At 42.1% G+C, this 22,854-nt stretch overlaps 1 long non-coding RNA gene across 2 annotated transcripts; it reads left to right on the plus strand.

The window, feature by feature from the left end:
• Positions 1 to 1,259: 1,259 nt before the first annotated feature.
• Positions 1,260 to 5,281, plus strand: LOC122240148. Of its 2 annotated transcripts, none has more exons than XR_006219507.1 (3): positions 1,260 to 1,359; positions 2,554 to 2,639; positions 4,970 to 5,281. It is a non-coding gene; the product is annotated as an uncharacterized LOC122240148 (long non-coding RNA). The 2 variants fall into 2 exon arrangements; XR_006219506.1 differs by lacking the exon at positions 4,970 to 5,281 and adding an exon at positions 3,160 to 3,231.
• Positions 5,282 to 22,854: the final 17,573 nt, after the last annotated feature.

Here is a 22,854-nt window from a genome sequence, read left to right on the forward strand (position 1 = left end):
CTCAATACTCTCTGGCAGCTAAGGCAAGGGCGTATGATCAAGGCTGAGCTAACCAAATGTCCCCGTCAATGACTTTGCCATCTGAGAGAGCAAAGCAGACACCCAGGTCAGTTGGAGATTGCTCCTGGTGGCTGTGGCAGAATTGAAAATTGGGGGCTGCTGCAGTGGCTTTCCAGGGGTGACGGTACCCACAGTGGCATCCTAACCCGATTCTTTCTAAGACATAGACTCGATAATGGTGGCTTCCTTTAATCTCCACATTTGTTTTGAGCCTGCTTTTCCGTCATTTCCTTCAGTTCTACAAGCTTTGTCATAACCTTCCAGTAAAATAATTTATCTAATGTTTGCAATACTCGTTGGCATAGAAACTGGTAGTAGGGAGTAGGTGATGGACAATAGTAGACCAAAGAGAAAAGGGAATAATCTGTGATTGTTTTTGGACTAATCGGGGCTGTAGCAATGTGGCAGATTATGGTATATGGTAGTTTTATAGGTTCCTGGACCTGATTCCAACATGTGAGGGTGTTGGAGAGGAAAAATTTTATTCTATCCTTCTAGGTCTTCTAGCTGGTTTAAGGATTAAATTGACATGAGACAGATTAACAGAAGGGAGAAAAAAGTTTACTTACATGTGCACAGAGGCCCCATAATGAAATTATGACCTAAAAAAATGACCAAGGCAGGTTGTCTTTATACTTTTTAGAAAAAGAGACAGCAAATTTGTGAGGAACTGATGGACAAAGTAAACTTACATTTGGGAGTTTTAATTAGTAAGGAATTCTAAACAGCATTTGGGCTGGGGCAGTAAATTAGTAAAAAGTAACAAGGTTTATTTATACAGACTTTGACTCTAAATGGTCTCTCTTTGGTGATTGGGATGTCTCTTTACCTCCTGGCACAGGAGGGTACCTCTCACGTGGGAGATTTATTTCCAGCTTTCAGGGGGACAAAGGAAGGTCAGAGTATTCTTCTTTCACTGGCCGTTTCTTGAGTAACTTTTAATTTAATGTAATCAATATGGCTAAAGTGGTATATTTAGGGACAGCCTGCCCTTGGCCCCTACACTTGGCTCCCCCACACCACCCAGCAAGTCTCTGACACTAAATGGGTGTCCCCACAAGGTTAGGGACTGGGTCCCACAAGACTGCCCCTCCCCCACTTCAGATGCCCATCACAGGCTCCCATTGTTACCTGTGCTTCTGACCAACTGTAAATGAGGTTCCAGGACCTCCTCCTCAGGTTTGATTAATTTGCTAGACTGGCTCACACAACTTAGAGAAACACTTCACCCACTTGATCATCAGTTTATTATCAAAGGATATAACACTCAGGAACAGTCACATGGAAGAGATACAGAGGGTGAGGTCTGGGAAAAGGACATGAAGTTTCCATGGCCTCTCCAGGGGCGCTGCTCTCCCCATACGTCCAGGTGCTCATTCACTGAACTCCATCTTTTTGGATTTTTATAGAGGTGTCACTCTAAAGGCACAATTGATTAAATCATTGGCCGTTGGCAAAGGATTCGCCCTCCAGCCCCTCTCCCCTTCCCTGTAAGTTCCAATGGCATTTCTAAGGGCAATCCAAGAGTCACCTCATTAACATAACAAAGGACACCTTGCTTTCTCTCCGCACTCAGGAAATTCCAGGGGTTTTAGGACCTCTGTGACCCAAACGGGGTGAAGACCAAATATATATATATATATATACATATGCGCCATACATTACAGTGTTACAGTCATTTAATTAATTAAATCAGTGCATTGGCTTACCTCGAATTCTGTGCCCATTGAAGGACCAGTGAGTGATCCTCGCTACAGGGCAAATAACAGGCTTTTATTGAAATCATCCGAGATACTTTGTTTCAGTAAGAACTCCAACAGAGTCAAAAGCTTTATTTATTAATTTTTTAGCATCCATGCATGTAGGATAAAGAAAGAAGTACCAAGAAGACTTTTGGTTTATCAAAGAAACTTCACAAGTATTTGTAGCCTTTGTGAGGATGCCGCTCTATATATTATATTCAGGCAGCAAATCATTAAAAGTAACAAAGACAATTGCAGCAGCTTTAGAAGTAAAAGGTAACACCCAACCTGCTGAGGCCATCTCGAGTCTGAGAGTTGTAAGGACTCCTCTGTTAAGAAAATACATTTGCACATACAGCATCCCTGTACAAAATCGAATCTGCTTTTCTATTGCTGAAGCAGAAAGGTGAACATTATCTCCTTATTTTTCTTGAGATTCCTTTCATCAGAAGTAGAAGGGCCCATAGCTTCAAGCTAAGCAATGAAATCACACCAGTTAGCAGTGAGGGGGCGGAAATAGGCCAAGAAGCTTAAAAGCTAACAGTATGGAAGAGAAAACATCTCGAAGGAAATGTTTAACAATTAATGTGCGAACACGTCAAATTTTGTATTTACGAGAGCATGAGGGATTCGTGGACGATGGGTGGTAACAAAGAAATAGAACGACGTCTTCAAATCTTCCCATTTGGGCTCAAAACTCAAAAATGGAGGACTTTCAACGACTGCAGCTAAATAATGTTATCTATTGCAGCTGAAAATCAAAAGCGAATTTTGATCCTGTGGATTACTAAAGCAATGCCTGTTGAATTCAGTCCCACCAAGTGTCTTTTGTGTAAGGTAGGTAATTGTTAAGAGTGGGCCCTCAAGAGTTAGAAGGGGGGATATGTGAGAGAATTTAGAGCATGGGAACTCCCAACCCTCAGTAATTCTCCCACTAAACCGCAGGAAAAGCAGCCCTCTCTACCCACAGTGTGTTGAGGCTGTTTTCTCTCGCTCAAAGGCCTAAGGGCATTCTCTTTGAAGACACAGTTACTTCTCTGCCTGACCTCCATACCTATGAATACTCAGGTCCCAGTATTCCTTGAGCTGGAAGTCAATTTAAAAGTTAAGCCTTGGGGGGAAAGGATGAGTCACAAAATAATTTTTATGAGTTTACATGCTGGAGATGCTGAATTCAGTGTGTTAGCTCAAACAACTGGAATTAGTTCTAATGGATAGTTTGGGTGGTTGGCCGAAACCCACGCGGGCGCGCAGGCGCAAAGACAAGCCCCCAATGGTCTTGAAAGCACAAATGCATTATAGTAACACTGCCCAAACTCCAGGTGTACTTACCCCTTTTACTTTGCTACTCATCTAGGCCCCACATCTATGAAATCATGGGATTTTCCAGTGGCTGAGGAGGAAACAATTTGAGTTTGGCATATGCTGGGTCTTCACTGTGTGCGTAAGCCAGAATTGTGCCTGTTAAAAAACAAAATTTAATTGAGTAAATTTGAAGGTCTAATTGGCTTTATTAAGCGACCCATGAATCCAGCTGCACCCCAAGTAGCAAGTAGCAAGATGCTCTGAGGGGCTGCACAAAATGGAAGGTTTTTATAGGCAGGTTTTTTTTGTTTGTTTGTTTGTTTTTGTTTTTAATAGGCAGGACAAAGACATTATTAGCAAAACAAAAGAAAGGATTGTTTCAGGCAGGGCTTTTTTTTTTTTTTTTTTTTTTGAGAGGAGCAAAATCAGGGTTTTTATCACACAGATTACCTCACTAATGCTGATCTGGAAATTTCAGGTTGACAGTTAAAAGGTCACATTCCTAGAATAGGTTGAAACTGTCATTAAGTCTTGGTTTGCTGGCTTGGGGAGGGGTGCAAATGACTCCAGTTTGGGCTTCTTTCTTTTTTTAACATACCCTGTGGTGATACTTATGGGTGGTCTTGTAGAATAGGGCTGGAGTGGCCTTGCCGTGAACAGGGCTTTGAGTAGAACATTCATAGACCATTCTCAGTTGTATGAGGAATAGTTGAATTAGTACTATTTTAGTTGGAAGCAGTCTTTTTTTTTTTTTTTTTTTTTTACGTAGGAAGAAGTGTTCTGAAGTTACTGGGTGCTAGAAGGGGCAGACTCCAAGGAGATCTTTTTATCATATCTTTTATCTTATCCTTTGTGGTTGCCTGGAACCTGAATATCCTTCCTATTAAGGTGAAATTCCTCTTTATAAGGACCTTGGTTGGATACGGCCCCACCCCCAATAAGGAAACTGATAGGAGCAGGTGTTTCCTCCCTCTGGCAGCTAAGATGTGGCCACCTGATCCTGGTTGACCAAATAGAAGCTTCAGAGTTCAAAGGAGGCAGATGCAGTTGTTTAGATATTAAGTTGTCGGACTCACTCTGAAATGTGTCCTTGCCTGCGGCCTCAGCTCCCTTGTCCCCTTTCTTTCCTACCAGTTTTTAGTTTGAATTCACCCGTGGCATAAATGGGCTGAATCCAAGGACCCAGAGGGGGTCTGACAGGACCAGCCAAGGGGATCCTTGGCTTCGTGGAGGATAGAAATCAAACGTGAGGAAAGAGGAAGTGAGAGCGGAGTTTATCAAATAGCGTAAGTGAGAGAACACAGCAGGCAGAGTGTCTGGGAGACTCAGAAAGGAAAGGTAAGTCTCCCCGTCATTTGGGGTCAGGGGTTTATATTGGAAAGAGGTTCAAGGTACATGTTCCTCCAAGAGTCCAAGGTAGGATAGGGTCCCATCAAAGACAAGTGTCAGGTGAACAACAGATATTACACCATAAATCACAGAAAATAGGCAATATTGATGCCAGTGTTGACTGAGGTTTGTTTGAAACTAATGTCCTAGAACACGTTAAGGATCCAATTCTTCTTAGACATTATCAGGTGTACGGGGGCCTAGGACGAAACTCGGAGAATGATTAGCTTTCCTGCCTCCCCCTTGGAGTGGGAACTTTGCTTCTTTGGTTTACTCAGATGCCAGGTGAAATACAGAACATAAATAAATAAGGTGTAGCAGAGAAATAGCAAACATGGAGCCTTTCTAAAATGGAGTCCTTTCAGTTTCCCTGCCTCACCAACCTTCTCAATTCCACTATGGACCACTTTGGTTCCTTCCAAAAATATCCATTTCTGCTTATCTTAACCAGACATGGTTTCTGTTGTTTGCAGCCTACACCCTGCCTGGTTGTAAGTGCTCACACACAGCAGGATGCCTGACACATGAGATGACCAATAAATGGTAGGGACTGTTGCTTTAACAACTTTTATGATTTCATTGATTGATATCAAAAATCCTCTGAGGCTCTTTTAATCAAGTACTATTGTATTTAGTCTGTTCTGGAATAATCCCTTCATTTACTTAGACATTCTGGTTGTTTCTGTCTAGAAGCTTTCTTGCTCCTCCCTGTCAGTGTGTGATATTAGCAAAATTACACGGTCATTCTCCCTAGTGAAACCTGAGATTTCAGGACTAACCAGAAATTGCTACTGATATCCTTGATATTTTGATTAGAGATCTTTGGTTGGATGGTGTGAACTGATCTGCCTGTAGCTCTAACATCCAGAAATTCTACTTAAAATTTTAAAAATCATTAAAAATTTCTTTTCTTCTTTCTTTCTTTCTTTCTTTCTTTCTTTCTTTCTTTCTTTCTTTCTTTCTTTCTTTCTTTGTGAGAGAGAGACACCCAGGCATCCCCCCACCCCCAACTTTGTTTAAATCATTTGGATTAAGACACTAAAGAGTAACAATGGTTTTGTTTTGTTTTGTTTTTTTAAATCACATTACATATGGGATGCCGCATCATTACGTGATCAAGCCCTGAGTCAGGCTCTGTGCTGACAGCGTGGAGCCCGCTTGGGATTCTCGCCCTCTTTCTCTCCCCTCCCCCACTCATGTGCACTCTCTCTCTCTTTCTCAAAATAAATAAATGTAAAAAAATCACATTATGTCTTATTTTCTGTGTTAAAGATGTGAGCATAGTTGCTTAATTAGTTAATTTATGAAAACTAACTCAGAAAAATAGTGATTGGCCTAAAGGTATAAAAAAAATCCTTGTTTAAGGGAGAGATACTACTTAAATTCTGTGAATAAAACCAGACTTAAAAACTTTAGTGATCATTCATGGAGAAATCGATGTTGAGCCAAGTGCCTAATCCAGTGATAAGCTCCCTAAAAAAACTAGAGTCTAGCTGCCAACAGGCATGCTACTATTGTACATTTGCAGAGTTGCTCTGAGCAGGAAATTCATCCTTTCTTGGGTTCTTAAAAGCATCACACAGATTTTCAGTTATGTCTCTAGCTTTCCCATTCTCTCTTCTAGTCCTTTCTGCATCTTGGAAAAGCCTTCACTATTTATCCTGTCCCCTCCCCCATGCAATCTCTTCCCACTCCACTTCCCAGGGGATCAGTTAGGGAGAAGAAAAGCAGGGGGCCTCACTGTTGAGGTGATTTTGCGAGCAGTAAAGGTTAGGAGTCTCCAGAAAAAGTAGTAGCTTTCTCGACATAAGAGACGTCATTGAAGGGGCCCCGCCATCTTGCCATCTATCCCTGACCTGCACTACTTGCCCAAAGCACATTCCTTACAGAACTTCCTGGGATATGATGAATTGCAGAAGGATAGACCTATGTGGTTATGATTTTAAGCGAGGTAAGAGTGTAAGGACAAACTGCCACTGTCAGGGCAGGAGATAATCCAATCACATCAGGGGCAATAAATCAGTGGTAAAACTCCCAGTGCTGATACAAAAGTAAAGACTTGACCTGAAGATGGAGATTCCTGAGTTGTCTTTGCAAGATTGAAACCCCTGTGAGCAATCAAATAGTGGGCCAAGTGGAGCAAGAGAATCGATGATACTCACCCTTGCCAGCCCTGGTGACTTCTTCCATCAACTAAGACCTAGAATCTGTTTCCTTAAGACGACTTTTGCCTCACTTCCATGCCGAATTCCCCACTGCACGAGCCCCTTTGTGAATGTGTGTGCCCTTAGCTTCAAACCTCCCCAGTTTTGTTGTTGGGGGAGACACTATTTTGGGAAATGTGCCTGATGTTCTCCTTCATTTGTTGCAAATGCATTGTGGCTTGACACCCACCAAGAGGCAAACCCAGTGTTGGGTAACAGTTTCATTTGTTTGGGGTTTAGTTTCACGAAAGACTTGAATGTTTTACTGCTTGCTTTGGATTCCTACACCCAGTTTCAACTGGGGAGCAGAGGGGGAGAGTGGTGCCTGAGGTTTCTGAGAACTCAACTCAATTGCAACACAGTCTATCCAGGGACAACATCAAATCTGACGTGAAGGGCTCAGTCTGACAAGATTGCCCCTCCCCCCACTTCCATTTCAGAAGCCAGTTGCAAGTTCAGGTTGTCTTCTGTGCTTCTGACCAACCTGATACAGATCAGAGGTCCCCATGAACCCTCTTTGTGTTTGATTAATTTTCTTCAGTGGCTCACAGGTCTCAGAGAAACAGTTTACTTTCTAGATCACTGGTTTACTGTGAAAAGATACAACTTAGGAACAGCTAGAGGGAAGAAATACATAGGACCAGGTGTGGGGAACAGGCTTGGAACTTCCATGCTCCCTGGTCACACCACTACCGCTGGAATCTCCACTTCTTTGCCAAACCTGAAACTCTCCAAACATGTAGCTTTTGGGTTTTGATGAAGGCTTATTACATAGGCATGATTGGTGAAATCACTAGCCATTGGTTATAGGTTCAGTCTCCAGCTCCTCTGCCCTCCCTGGAGGTTTTGGGGTGGGAGTAGCACATTGGTCTGAAAGTTATAGCCCTCTAACCAGGTGATTGGTTCTCCTGGCAACTAGCACCATCCTTAGGTAAGTCCCCAAAGTCATGTATTGAACACATCAAAAAACACTTCAGTCATCTCGTGGGCAATTCCAAGGGTTTTAGGAGCTCTGTGCCAGAAACAGGGTCAAAGATCGTATATTTCTTTTTGTAAATCACAATATCACACTGTCCAACCTCAATAAATTTGTAGTATAACTGACTCTTCCAGCCAGGGGGTCTTAAGATCATTAAGGGTCTTAAGGGAGTGTCCATTGTCTACGGAAAGCTTTTGGTCAATGGCCATAAAGGCTTGTCCACAGGAAATAGCCTGAGGCTGTGTTTCCAAGCCTGCTCCCTTATCACCCCCTAGCCCACAACAGTAGCTTTTTATTAAATATTTATTTATAAAACACTCCTAGGCTACTCTGTGTACCCTTATGCTGAAAGGGAACCCTGGGAGGCCTGATTATTCTTTGATTCCCTAATGCAAAGCAACCATTCTGGGAACTGCTCAAAGATGGTCCTGCAGTAATTCTGAGATGGTGCACAGTGCCTACTGACAAAGTCATCCTCCCTTCTTTCTTGCCCCAAGCTCCAGGGGCAGATCCTAATTAGTCTATATCTACCACTGAGCCACAGTCCTCTTGCCAGAAGTTGGTTTAGAGATATACCTTAAAGTAGTTCTGGCCAACGAGATGTGAAGAGTATGCTGAAGGTTTGGGAGGTGGGTTTCATCACTGATAAAAAGGGACACAGTGGTCACTTTCCTTCCTTTGCACATCACTGTGTTCGCATTGTAATGCTCAAAATGGTGGCAGCCATATCCTGTGACCATGATCTCACCAAAGACAAAGCTAGCACCATGGCACAGTTGAAGACTAGAAGAACTGTGGGTCCTTAATGTCACTGCATCTTGAATTAATTAATTCTGAAACCACCTAATCTTAGAATCCTTGCAATTTGAAAATTTTAAATTTCCTCACTGTTTAGATTGGTTGAGTCAATGTTATCTGTTACTTGAAGCTGAATGCATCCCAACACATGTATCTCGAGAACCATTCACTCATGCCCCTCTTCCCCCCACCAAAATTGAGCTGTAATGATCAACTTTATGGTTCTTCAAATTTTACTGTGTATAAAAATGTTTCTGTTTAGTAGCTGCCTGTGAACACCTGCCTGGTACTCAAAATTACCAGTGATATGTGGACACCCATCACCGAAGTCCTAACTAGAGATACAGGGGGATTAAATCATAGAAACAAAAATAATACTAACAAAACCAAAAAAATACATATATATGTCTGCTATGTTCCAGGTACTGTTCTGGGTGCTTTGTATCATGTGTTTTGAGAAGTTTTGCTGTTAAGAAAGAGATAAATAGAGGGGCGCCTGGGTGGCTCAGTCGGTTGAGCGTCCGACTTCGGCTCAGGTCATGATCTCGCAGTCCATGAGTTCGAGCCCCGTGTCGGGCTCTGTGCTGACAGCTCAGAGCCTGGAGCCTGTTTCAGATTCTGTGTCTCCCTCTCTCTGACCCTCCCCTGTTCATGCTCTGTCTCTCTCTGTCTCAAAAATAAATAAATGTTAAAAAAAAAAAAATTAAAAAAAAAAAGAGATAAATAGAGCAGTAGCTTGAGAGTCAAGGGAAGATTTTATCAATAGTACTCATAAGATTTTCCCAAACACATCCACATAATTTTTAAACTGTTAATCCTCAGCCCTGGGAGTATCTACTCCATGCAAAATTGTGTTTAAGAGCCCACCCCTTAGTCTGAACTCATGTTAGAGTTGCCAAAGGCCATTGTAGAATCAGTGGTATCTGAGGGCCAAAGCATAGACATTGGAGAGAAAATCTTCCTTTGTTAAGCCTCGTTAGGATGACAATCATTCTGTTCCAGGAGAATGTAATCTATATCATCCTGAATTTAAACTCCATTGAGAGAAATTTCCCATCAAGCTGTTAATTTTGGCATCATCTGATTGCTGTATATGGGGCGGGGGGATTGACCTACGCTTCACATCTCTTCTCTAAAAGTGAGCAATTCAAATAGTTTTGCCTTCTTGAGAGTTTGGAAACATGTGTTGGCCCTTGCTGTGCAGTTCATGTCCCACCAGCCACTCTTCAACACCATCCTTCCCCACCTCCCAGTAAAGCTTCTGATGTTGTTACTTCATGGAAAATGGTGCTTGCTAAGGTCCCCATTGGCTTCTATCTTGATAGATCCAATTCTCATTTTATGTGACCTCTTACCAGTAGGGATGGTGTCTACTTGCTGAAGTGTTCTTGGTGCCCAGTAGAGTCTGGCTCACAGTAGGTGCTCAATAGATAATTGTGAATGAGTGAATGAATACACATCTTATGTCACATGATGTCTTAGGGGCAATCAGGTCTAGAATTCAGAGTCCAGAGTTCTTGCTACTAAAACATACTTTGATAGAGCTTTACATGGTGAGACTGAGATACAGCATGTTTACATTTTCTAAAGAAGGAACCAAAAGCCACTTTTACTTCTTTGCTTTGAAAAACAACTAAGTCCAAGAGCACACTGAATCTAGAGTCACTTTTCCTTTTCAAACATTCTTCTCTCAAAATTCCATTGCCTTGCAAGCAGGTGCATGGTGGAATGTTTTCAGAAAAGCTCTCACGCAGGCATCAGTTTTGTTTTGAGTTCCACACCCAACCCCAATTCTTCCAATAGCACTCTGAAAGAACAATTAAGCCCTGAATTTTTTACAAGGGGCTGGGGGAAAAAATCTGTTTTAAAAGCTCCATTATCAATCACATAAACTGCCAACTAATTATTACAATGTACCAAATAGCCAAAAGCAGCAAATATCTTTTGTAGAGCTGGCTTACACAGCCAGGAACTGGGCCAAAAGACCCAGCTGGGAGGCCCTGCTGCTCTAACCAAAGGTAAGCTGCAATGTCCACTTACCTTCCAAATTCACCAGTTAGGCAGCATATCAGGTTTTTGCTGTTGCTATTGTTGGTTGTTGTTGTTTTTCACACAAACCCTCATGAAATGTCAGATGGAAACCAAGGCAGTAGACTTCATAGCTTCTTTTGAAGGGAATGGCCTGATGCCATTGCCATTCTTTATGGGAAAGATAGATGTTAGCTCATTTTAGAGAATGACTATGCTTGACTATCAATCCTCTTTCTAGGAGGCACCATTCTAGTGCCCACTGAACACAACAAATTGGGATACACAGTTACTCAGAGAATCCAGAGCAAAATAACTGGAGATGGCTTCTGAATGTCAGTCAAGGTCATAGTTTGGAAAGAGAGACTGAACACTAGGCCTTCAGGATGAACCATGGCCATCAACAGGAAAAAGAGTGACAAAGTTGGAAGTCTGGGCAATTGGAACCTGGTTGGAATGCTCTGGGCTGAATGCACCTGGCGGGAGGCTGGGGGGTGAGGAAGAGGGGGCAGAAACAGGTGACACTGGGTATTGAAGGTCCAGGTTGATGAATCAAGGAGATAGACTCTTGCAGGACTGAATGCCAATGTCCCCTTGCTCCTACAAATGCTTTTTCTTCACATCTTTGGACACTAACCAAATGCATTCACAAGATGCAGCCAACCCAGCATTGCCCACTCACCTCTGCAGGTTTGCCTTTGCTACAGAACACACTGAGGTAGACAATCTAGTGCCTTCCCAGTTATGTGTCCTGGTTGCCTTTGGAATAAAACCCAAAATTTGCCTGATACTCACAAGTTACATTTTGCTTTTTAGGGGGTTACTTTCTCCTGAAGGACAAATACACCCTTGAATATATTTTGGCCAATTCTTCCAATTTTCTGTATTCTGTAAACACTGGGATAGCTTTGCAGCAGAGCCAGACATAGATATAGCAAAGTCTGAAATTTAGGGTAACAAAGTAGGACATCTCAAAATCAGGCATCTTCTGAATTAATAACCTATTTTTGGCGATGATTTTTTATGGTGACATCTCTAAGCTAATATCATACTTTTTATATTAAAGCAGAGTCTTTGGGAAAAGCTGAACATTCACAGTTTGTGCCTACCAATACAGTCCTTAGCCTCAAAGTTCCCAAGGAACAGGGAAAACACAAGAGCTCCCATGATGACAATGGAGCATGAATTTAGAGAGAGTTCAAGGGTGCTATATGTGGGGGTGTGACTAGATGTGCCTGGTTACTTAGTAAGACCAAGGAAGGTGAGAGGGGGTTCAGAGAGCTAAATTAATTTCATTTGGCAGGCGTGGGGTGTGGGAGTGGGAGGGGTGGAGAAGCTCCTGATGCTGAAGCAAGGACTGGTCCTAATATCCAAGTTCTCCAGCCCACAGTGACCAGTAGTCAGATTTCCCAATGAATGGATGGAGTGTAGCTTCAGCAATTTTAGATGCAGCAATACCCAGATGTCCAAGTAGGCTGTTGCTTTCTAAGAAGTCCAAGAGCTTGTAGTCAGCCCCCTGGTGCAAGGTGGGGCCCTGTTTGTTCTTCAAGGGCAAAGATGGTGTTTATTTAATCTCAGAATCCCTAAGGAATGTTCATGAATGGAAAAATGGATGAATGGAAAGGGACATGGTCCATAGCAGGCCATGCCCCAGTCATGGGTAGGGAATGAGATACTAAGCATATTATCAGAACAGAAACTGGTTACAAGGGACAAAGGGTGGCTGTTGTACTCAATTTCAGGTCACTCCGTGGGGACCATAGCTTAAAAATAGGACTGGAACCCAGATATCCAACAGAAGAAACTCAGATTCAGATGTCCAGCAAAATGGCTTGGCATCAAGTCTCTGACTAGAGCTCTCAGAATGCTCCCAGGTTGCAGGTGCACCTCAAGAGGCTACAGCCATGGGAAAGAGGGCAGGGTCCTTGAGGCTGGGTGGACCCTCACCTGGGAGGAGAAGGAAGCTTCTGATTGGTGCTGGAATATATCTGCCTATGGACCTCCCATGATCCAGCAACTGAAGGGGTTATTCCCACTACGGCAGGGTCTGGATCTGTTCTAGGGGGTAGGGGAGGCTGTGCTAATGGAGGTTATTATAGGCTTGGAATATCATCCGTGCATGTATTCATCCCCAGGGTAAAGCTAACCACAGGATCAGTAGTGGATTGAGGGTATGTGAGAGAGATTTTTAAGAAGTGTAATTGGGGTGTTTGGTAAATAGAGACCAGCTACCCAGTCTTTATTCTCCTGACACTCTTAATCTCCATACCTGTACAACAAAGAGCAAATCTGTGGACTCGGAGTTGTCTGAAAAGTCTCATGTACTGACCACCACTGGCCCTGTCATTTCTTAGAGCTTCTTGTTACCTGAGAACTCAAAGAGAAACAGATTTGTATCTCGGACCAGAGAATCAGAACAGGGACTACATTTTGGAAAGCCGAGAGTTTCCTGTATGGAAGAACAAACCAGACACAGGATAGGAGCTCCATCTGTTTTTGTTTTGGTTTTATTTTCCCTTCTTCTGGTTATAGGCTCACTTTTCACAATGTCTTGCTCATCCACCCTTGCAGCTGGACGCATGGCTCTATCAAGGTCAATCAGATCTTCTTTCAATGGAATGTGGTGCTAGAATTAATCTGATTTGGTCTCCCTAGGAAGTACCTCATCCCTATTCCTGACATGCTCAGAGTTGCTCTTCTTCCTGTCCGATAGTCATTCAGTTCTCTCTCTGATCTGCCAAGTGACTTCATCGTCCTTCTAATAAAGCTCCCTTCCTTATTTCTGTTGTTCACGTTCTGAGAATCCTAATACACCCAAGATAGTAAGGAAAATATTTTGCAGGAAAAAGATGTAAGCGTACTATCATTAAGAACCACATAGACAACTACTTTACATTGGTATAGACCAGTCAGGAGTCCTGTTAGTTGGGTTTGCACTTCAGAGATCATGGAAATATGTGTTTCTGCATCCTAAATACTGTTGGCTGAACATTCCTCAAATACAGTTATACTTAAAATTAGCTTGACTTTTATACTGTGTTTCCATTGCCTTTTTTGTCACTTTGGCAGAACCTTAGGAAAAGAACAAAAATGGGGTATTATTGAAAAACTGAACATTGATAGACGGAGTCACAATGAGCCAGCCCATGTCTGACATCCTTTCAGGGAGCTCTAGTTATGTAGTAATTCATTTCCTGTGGAACAATTTACTTCGAGCTTTTCTCTTATCCCCAGAAGAATTTAGGGGTGACAAGCACCTTCTGAGCTAACTCTAGGGGCTCAAATTAGGAGAAAAAAAAAGTCCTGGCAACAGCAGTAGGAGAAATTAGCAAGGGCGGGTAACTCCCAGTTTACAAAACAGTGAATGGAGAAACCAGCAGTTTTAGGATGCTGATCATTTATTTTGACAGGTGTAGTTTATCTCTGCTCATTTATAATAATTATACATTGTGGAGACTCATTATCCTGCCCCCCTCTGTCTCAGTGCTGAGAGCAGTTAAAAGTAAATTTGGCAAGTCTGTGGGGGGAGTGAGATAATGGGTGTTAATGACCAAATGGGAAATCTATACTTGAGCCACTTACTGTGAGGGTGGCACATGGATCGTTGAAAGGGTGCTGGCAGGCTTTGAAAAAACAGTTCTAAACTCTTGATTTTTTTTTTCCTCCCATTAACGTGTTCCCGTTACCTGTTACTCTCCCCTCTCCTAAGAAGACAGAATCTTTTGGATTCGGAGTTCAGAATAATATTGATATTTGGATGAGATGGGTATGGATGCTTTGGAACATCTTGGAATGTTTTTATTTTAGATAGGGAATTTGGGGATATATTTGGGGATGATATTGGTTAATCACATGTATCCTGGAGCCCAGGAGGTTTCCAAGCTCTGTTACCTACTAAATGTGCTACCACAGCTTGGTTTTGCTATCAGTACCATGAAGATGATGATAGTAGCTTCCACAAAGTTTTATTAGCAGGCTTTAATTGGTTTATATAAGTAAAAGTGCTTAGAGCAATGCCTGTCACATATTAAACACTATGTATGTATTTCTTCTACTTCCTCCTCCTCCTCCTCCTCCTCCTCCTCCTCCTTTTTCTTCTTCTTTGCAAAAGGGAAGTAATAACAATACCCACCTTACAGACTATGCTGTGAGGATTAAAGCATAGAGTTCATACAGCTCTCTCAATAAAAGCGAGTTATTTTTAGTACCCATTCTGATTTTGTAATATTAAAATCTTGAGTTCAGGATTCTCTTAGAACTGAAACTTCACATTATGACCTATAGCATGTCATACAGTTTTGCTCAACGAACATATTCTGAGTGTCCAGTCTTGGCCAAGTCCTGGGAATGCAAAGATCAGTTAGACGAGAACCCTAACCCCTGGAAAGGGAAAGAAAACACAAGCAAACATATTCTGAGAGCTAAAAGAGACGCTGGGAGACCCTCCCTCCCCTCCATGCAGAATTGAAGATAAAATATTGTAAATTGTCTTTTTGGAGAAGTCTTGCTAGAAGGGCTGTTTTCTAAGACTCCTTAGAACCACTCACATACCTGTGTCTCTCTCCACCTTTCACCTGATTCTCTCTCATCCCATAAATGAGGTCTCTGCCTTCCCACTTCATAGGGATGAAGAGCACTCTTGTTTTCTTGTGGACATATGCTCTGGTTTTGCTTTCAAGTTTATCGACCCAGGACTGCCATTTGCCCACAAGGTGCCTTTGTTCAAATTAGTAAATGGCGATCTTTGTTCTGGGTGTCCTGGTGCAGAACTTTCACGGCGTTGTGTGGCAGCCCGCGGCTCTCCACTTTCTAACTTCCTCTATTGACATCTCAACTCTGGAGGGCTCTGCAGACTGAGATGTCCTTTCAGAAGTGAGTCCTTAAGAACCACCTCTGCTCTAGGGAAGCTTTTTAAAAAGGCAGATTTTTCTTTATTATTTTTTTTTAAGAGAGGGAGCAAGAAGTGAGTTATTAGGGAAAGTTGTGGCAAAGAGGCTAGATATGGGAACTGTTGCGTGTGATTTCTTTGGCCACTGGCCTCCTCTACCTGTGACCTGGCCTCCTCTACCTGTGACCCTCTACCTGGGGGTTCTTCATACTTAAGCCCAAATTACAGTGACTTAGGCAACTCTCCAGCCCACATCTTCTGATGCAGGAATGGAGGTCATTTTGGGGAACCCTCTTCCGCTCCGGCTCTCATCAGTCTGCTGTGCCACTTGGAATCTGGAATCTGCTGAAAGGTTTCCTACAGTTACCCCTGTTCCACGTGCTTATCGCAAGGATACCAAGGTCCATGCAGGGCAGAGTGACCCAATCCTCTCCAAACTGCGAAGACTTGGGGTGCGGGCTTCTATGCAGAGGTGGGAGAGACATCTCATGATGTGACCCACCAGAGTATTTAACGAAGCCACCAGAAATGTATGGGCTCTTGGGAAGACCATTACAATCTGCTCCCCCTAGCTAACTATTCTCAAGGCTAATCCGTAAAGGGAGTCCATAATGAAAATCGATAGCTTACCTTCTCCTGTAAGGTCCCAGCACTGATCCTATTATGCCTTCCATGCCTTGTTACCTCAGTCCCTGTCACATTGGCAAGCCTGTCTGACCATCCCTGGTCCCCTGGACACATCCCCAAATTGTCCAGCACATCGCTGTCCAGGCCAGCACTTGGCCTGATCTCACACTCCCTTCCTGGTCCCTTTCACTCTTCTCTGTATTCCAAAAAAAGGAAAAAGAAAAAAATCTACACCCATCACCCCATCTCTGTCTGTGTGTCCCCGTTCTCTCGTTGCTGTTACTCCCCTGAGAAAACCACCTCCCAGGTGGCCCTCTCAAGTGCTGGTTGTTATTTTCACCCCCAAGGATTAGCAGACTAGGGGACAAGATACGTGTCCTAAGGGCTTCTCATCCAGACCCACCCACGTTCCCTCTAGGCTGAAGCTACAGCTGTGAACCAAAGCAGATAAAATCCTTGCCTTCATGAAGGAGACGGGGGTGGCAACAAATAACAAATACCTATGAAACATGTAAAAAATAAAGCAGAGGGTAAAAAAAAGGAGAGGAAGAGGGAAAAACAGGGATGCTAGGATCTAGGAGAAAGCACACCCGATGGGCAGTGAACCAGGCATGTATCTGAGAAAGAAACAATGTGCGAAGCCTTCAAGGAGAACATCGAGGTAACCGATCCATCCAACATCCAGGCCTCTGTCCTGCGTTCCCATGTCCTTCTCACTAAATCCAAGCATCTTGTCACATGACTCCCCCCTCGACTTTGTCATTGGCAATAGCTGAACTATCTTCCAGTTCTTGCTTGAAGCATCTTACTCTTTGACAAGCGGATTCTGTTTTTCCAGCTCATTTATGTGACGACAGCCCCCTCCTCCACTCCCAAACAGGTCTCTCCCACCTCATTCAGACCTGCACCAACCCTAACACTGTTTTACTATTTATCAATTGCTTTTGAACTCAGCTTATAAAACACAGACCACCACTGCAATCAACACAGCTTGTACATGTCACTACCACCGAGCCCACATGCTAGTCCCCAACACTGCTCACCATCTGCTTCTCAGCCCAAGTAGCTGAACGTGGAAAAACGTTCTATAGCAGAAAAACACACATCCCCGCTGATGAACCTCACTTCAAATTATGTAAGTCATATGCAGATGTTAGGGCTGCCTGGCTATTCTACTTGATGCCCTGATCCCCTCATTCTCTTACCCTTTGGGCTACTAATTCATCATGTCTCCTCCCTCCCCACAATTCCAGTGCTGCTCTGGCCTTGTCACTCACTCCATCTCTTTCTTCACTGCCATTGATGATGGAATCTGGAGGGAGAGGGCTGCCTCAGCCAGCTTCTTCCTACTTCATCGCTTTTCCTCTTTTTGTCTTCTCTGTGGAGAATGGGTCCGGTTCCCCGGGGTTGCCATTGGCTCTCATCCTGCCCTATTAGTCATGAGCTTTGCAGCTCTTTGGATTATCCCACCTATTTCTTGTATGGACAGCTTCTCTCTTTGTAGGACCTACTCCCATAAGTATATGAGCACATGAGAAATAGCTGTGATGTTTAAGCAAAACTGAACAAGCCACTTTTAACCTCCGTTTCCCATCTCAAACCTAAGTAATTTCTTTGCTCGCCTTTAAGGTAAAACTTCTAAAGACTGTGTATATACTTGCTGTCTCCAAACCACTCAACCAAGTCACTGTAAATCTCTTTGTTATTCAACCTATCCTATTTAGGTTGCCTCCTCCATACCCACTGTTCTTTTCCAGCTTACCAAAGTCCATGGTCAATTTTTGATCTGTATCTCACTTGACGTCTCAGAAGCACTGGACACAGTGGACCACTCCCTTTCTCTCAAAGCCTTTTGTGGCTTCTGAGCTACCCCCCTCCTCCTGTTTTCCTCTTACCTCACTGGCTGCTCCTTCTCCTCCTCCTTTCTGGGACTTCTCCCCTCCTCCGGACTCAACATGTGTTAGAATTCTCCAGCACACAGTTCTACTTACTCTCTTTCCTCTGTGAACTCACCTCACCCCAGTGGGATTAAATATTATCTATATTCTTAAGGCTTCCCTTTTTTTTTTTCTCTACCCACCTCTTCCCTGAGCTCCAGAACTGTGTGTCTGGTTGTTTATTTTGGATTCACTCAAAGAGGTGAGTGTCTACATGGCCAAACAGGCTTCTTTATTCTATTTCCCAATATTCTCTCCCATCAGTAAGTGGCACCACCGAGCACCTAGCTTCTCAGGCTCCAAACCCTGGGAGACTCCTTGAATCCTTACTTTCCCCTTACCCCATATCCAATCCAACAGCAAACCTCAGACAGGTCCCTTTCCACCACCTCATCTGTTACCTTTCTAATCCAGGGTGCCGGTGTCCCTGGTGGCCTGATAAAACAGCTCTGATTGACTCCCCACCCACTTTTGACACTAGCATCCAATTCTCCATATGACACCCAGAAAGATCTTTAAAAGCCATAAATCAGTTCATGGTGGGTTTTTTTTTGTTTTGTTTTGTTTTGTTTTGTTTTTTTTTGCTAAAAAAAAAATCTAATGATTCCCTGGGGCACTCAGAATAAATCCCAAACTCTTTACAATGGTGTCTAAGGCCTTACATAGTCAACTTCTGGTTATCGCGTCAAACCCATCTTTTACCACTTGGTGCCTGGAATGATATTTCCTCAAACTTTTGAACAGTTTGCTCCTATTTAAGTCTTTATCCAAATGTGATCTCTTCAGAGAGGCCTTCTCTGCCCACTGTTGAAATAGTCATCCCATTCTTCTCTTTCCCTTTAAATTATTTATTATTTTATTATTTTTTATTAAGTTTTTAATTTTAACATACAGCATTGAACATACAGCATTATGTTAGTACAATATAGTGATTCATATTAGCTGGTGCTCATCATGGCAAATGCATTCTTAATCCCCATTACTTTCTTCACCCATCGCCCCCCACTCCCAATCTCCCCTGTTGTAGCCATCACTTTGTTCTAGATAGTTAAGAGTCTGTTTCTTGGTTTGTCTCTCTCTCTCACTCTCTCTCTGTTTCCTTTGCCTTTTTTGTTTTGTTTTCTAAATTCCACATGATGAATAGATAAAGAAGATGTGGAATATTTTTTGAGCCATAAAAAAGAATGAAATCTTACCATTTGTAACAACATAGATGGAGCTAGAGAGTATAATGCTAAGCAAAATAAGTCAGAGAAGACAAATACCATGTGATTTCACTCCTATGTGGAATAGAACTTGTTTATTTTTTATAGCATGTATACTTCAACTTTTTACTATAATTTTTATGTAATTCATAATATTATATCTTTTTTTTAACTTTTTTTAAAATTTATTTTTGAGACAGAGAGAGACAGAGCATGAATGGGGGAGGGTCAGAGAGAGAGGGAGACACAGAATCTGAAACAGGCTCCAGGCTCTGAGCAGTCAGCACAGAGCCCGACGCGGGGCTCGAACTCACATACCGCGAGATCGTGACCTGAGCCGAAGTCGGACGCTTAACCGACTGAGCCACCCAGGCGCCCCTAATATTATTATATCTTATACATATTCTATATTAACTATTTCATATATAATGTTATACATAATATTCATATTATATTTTATATAATTCATAACATTAACAGAATAAATAAGAAAAGCCATGTGATGCAGAAGTGCATCTGACAAAAGTCAATACCTAGTCATGATAAAGTCTCTCTGCAAACCACGAAGGAATAAAAGGAACTTCTTCAACCTGTTAAAGGACATTTTTAAAAAACTTACAAATAACATCATAATTAATAGTGAAATACTGAATTATTTCACCCAAGAGTAAGAATAAGGCAAGGATGTCCACTGTCACCACACTTTTTAATGTTGCACAGGACACATCTTAGTTTTTGCAATAAGGCAAGATAAAGAAATGAAAAGACATAGGGATCAGAAAGGAGGAAGTAAAACTGTCTCTACTTGCAACTGCCATGATTATTTACATAGAAAAGTCTAAGAAATCCACAAAATGACTAGAAAAAATAAGTGAATTTCACAAGCTTGCACAGTTCAAGGTTAACATGAAAAATCAACTGTGTGGTATATGTCGGCAGTAAACAATTAGAAAATGAAATGTTACAATTCTATTTATAATAGCTTCAAGAAACATAAAACACTTGGAACTAAATATAACAAAAGTCAAGGTCTGAACACTAAAAATTATAAAACACTGCTGAGAGAAATAAAATAACTAAATAGAAATATATGCCATGTTCAAAGTTTGAAAGACTAAAATGTGCATATTTTTGTTTATATGTATATTGTCTGCTTATCCAGCTAGAATGTAAGGTCTTTGAGATCAGGAATTCTTTCCTATTTCATTCCCTGATGTATCTTCAATGTCTGTTAACAGAGTGGGGTACACGGTAGTTGTTTATTAAATATTTGTTGAACGAATGACAATACTAGGCTCCAAAGCAGCTTTGATTTTTGCTCCGAGTCTCATAAAAGTTTTTCACGAAAACAATCCTCTATTCCTCTATCCACGAGGACCAAAATTGGCTCCCACAGCCTGCCAGCTGGAGAATATCCCCTTCATAATCTCCATCCCCTCTTGTATCTCCAGCCTCCAGCCAGAGCTCTGGTCCCCACCACTCGGCTCTGAACAGAGGCTCCTGGAGTAAATGGAGTGCGTGGCCTCATTGCCAGACAAAACACCTCATTAGAGCAGACCCTGTCTGCCAAGTGTGGAAAAGAATAGATTCAGGTCTTGCAGCAGAGTTGGGTAAGGGCTGGACAATTACCCTAAAATAATGAAGAGCCAAAAATGTGGCCACGAAGAGGGAAGTTAAATTCTATAATGGTTCCCAAGGGAAGGGTGCAGATTAGAGCCAAGAGACAAAACCAAAGCAAAAGTCAGAAGCTGGATAGACGCTGTAGGGAAGGAGAACACAGGACAATGATTAAGACCTGGCTTGCCCCACTCCTGGGGAGCAGAAGATGACTTATCTGTAAAAGACTGAAAACCTCAAATTTGAAGTCAAGTATGGATTTAAAACCCAGTCGTATGAATAGGTTTTGCTTTCCCTAAGACTTTCTTTCTGTACTTAATAGGAACTTTAATATCTGCTATGCCTACCTTCTAGGATCATTGTGATTGTCAAGTATGTATCATGGAAAGATTATTATTATTTATTAGCTTAAGACTTACATTACCAAAGTTCTGAAGAGTGCTCAGGTTTAATTTTTCGTGGTTCATTATTTAATTTGAAGCGAATTCCCATAATATAAGACCTTTCCATATTCAAATATAAATTTAAAAATCCATTTTGCTACAAAATATATGACTGTGGGGAAGATAATTCGTGCCTTGGCTTACCTGCAATGGTGGGTAGACCATTAGCGACCATGCCGTTTTCTTGTAGAGTTGAAAAATATCTCTTCCACTCTTGGTCTTGTTTTCCAGCTACATAATCTCTTTCAGAGGCCCTCATAAATTATCCCAGACAAAAGCATCCAATACATACAAAATCCCGACAAAGGATCATCCAATATCTGGAATAAAGACAGAATTAGCTCAAAATAATTACATAAGTCTCCCATTTAAAAACGTCAACATCAGGTTCACATTAAGCCACAGTGTTAAGTAACTGGGCCATGTTCAGCTTGTTTTTGTAATGCAATCTCCTTGGTAAATTCAATTATTAAAAAAAAAAAGTGGTCTTCTTGGTATGATAACAAGCACAAAATAAGTGGAAAACACCATTAAAATGAACTCTACATTGTTTAGAAATAGAATAGTTAATCGTATTGAATGTCCTGCCACTTATTACATAGAAGAGCTGGAAGCAGATCAAATCAATGACAAGAAATGTCACATCACTCCAGAGTCTCACAGATAGGCGTGTGCATTTCACGACATCTCTTATCTTCTGCCTTGAACATTTGCTTCTCATCGCCGTTTTTCTCAGCAGACTTACCTGACTTTAGATTGGTCTGTGCCCTTGTCTACAGTTGTAAAAGATAATTCACCAATATGATTTCCCAGGAACTGGTAGAGGACAGAGACCAAGAGAAGAGACAACCTGACTTGTCTAGGTTCTAAATGATGCAGAATCATGAGCCATATGGTCGAGGCCTCAAAGCTAGGAACTGGCCAGGCTGGGGTTTTAGCTCAAGCCCAAACATTGTTCTTTTCTACAGAAACAGCACCGTCTCTTGTGGGAAGAATCACATAATGCTTATAAAGGAATGGATAAAAACTAGTGATGATCAGAAATGTTATAAAAAAGCCATTTCACACAATGGTTTGAAATATCCCGTCCCCATTTGATATAGGGATTTGTGATGGTCTTCGTGACCTATCACGTCAGTGACAAAAATAACCATTGGCCCAATTGCTCAAGCTTGAAATAAATCAGAGAAAGGCAATCAATCAGTCAAATATTTTTCAAGTGTCTTCTGTTTGCTCAACACTATGCTAGACTCTGTGGGAAATGACAGCTCACACATCAAAGTTCTTTGGCAAGCAAGAAGGGAATATGAAATAGAATCATCAGAGAAAAATGACAGGAGCTGGTCTGGCTTCAAAGAACCTAAATCACGATGTGGGGGAGGGGGGTTTCGAATAACAGTAGATCCTCATTATCATAAACAGCACAGAAAATGTCTTTCATTGGTGATTAGACCAGGGACAGGCAAACTTTTTCTGTAAAGGGCCAGATGGTAACTATTTTAGGCCTTGCAGGTCATAAGAGTCTCTTCAGCTGTTGAAGTGTGAAAGCAGCCGTAGCCGTTAAAGGAATGAGCATGCCTGTGTTCTAATAAAACTTTATTTAAAAACACAGGTGGGCGAATCTTTTTGATC

The sequence above is a fragment of the Panthera tigris genome, chromosome B4 (genome assembly GCF_018350195.1).
Source record: "Panthera tigris isolate Pti1 chromosome B4, P.tigris_Pti1_mat1.1, whole genome shotgun sequence".
NCBI classification, from domain to species: domain Eukaryota; kingdom Metazoa; phylum Chordata; class Mammalia; order Carnivora; family Felidae; genus Panthera; species Panthera tigris.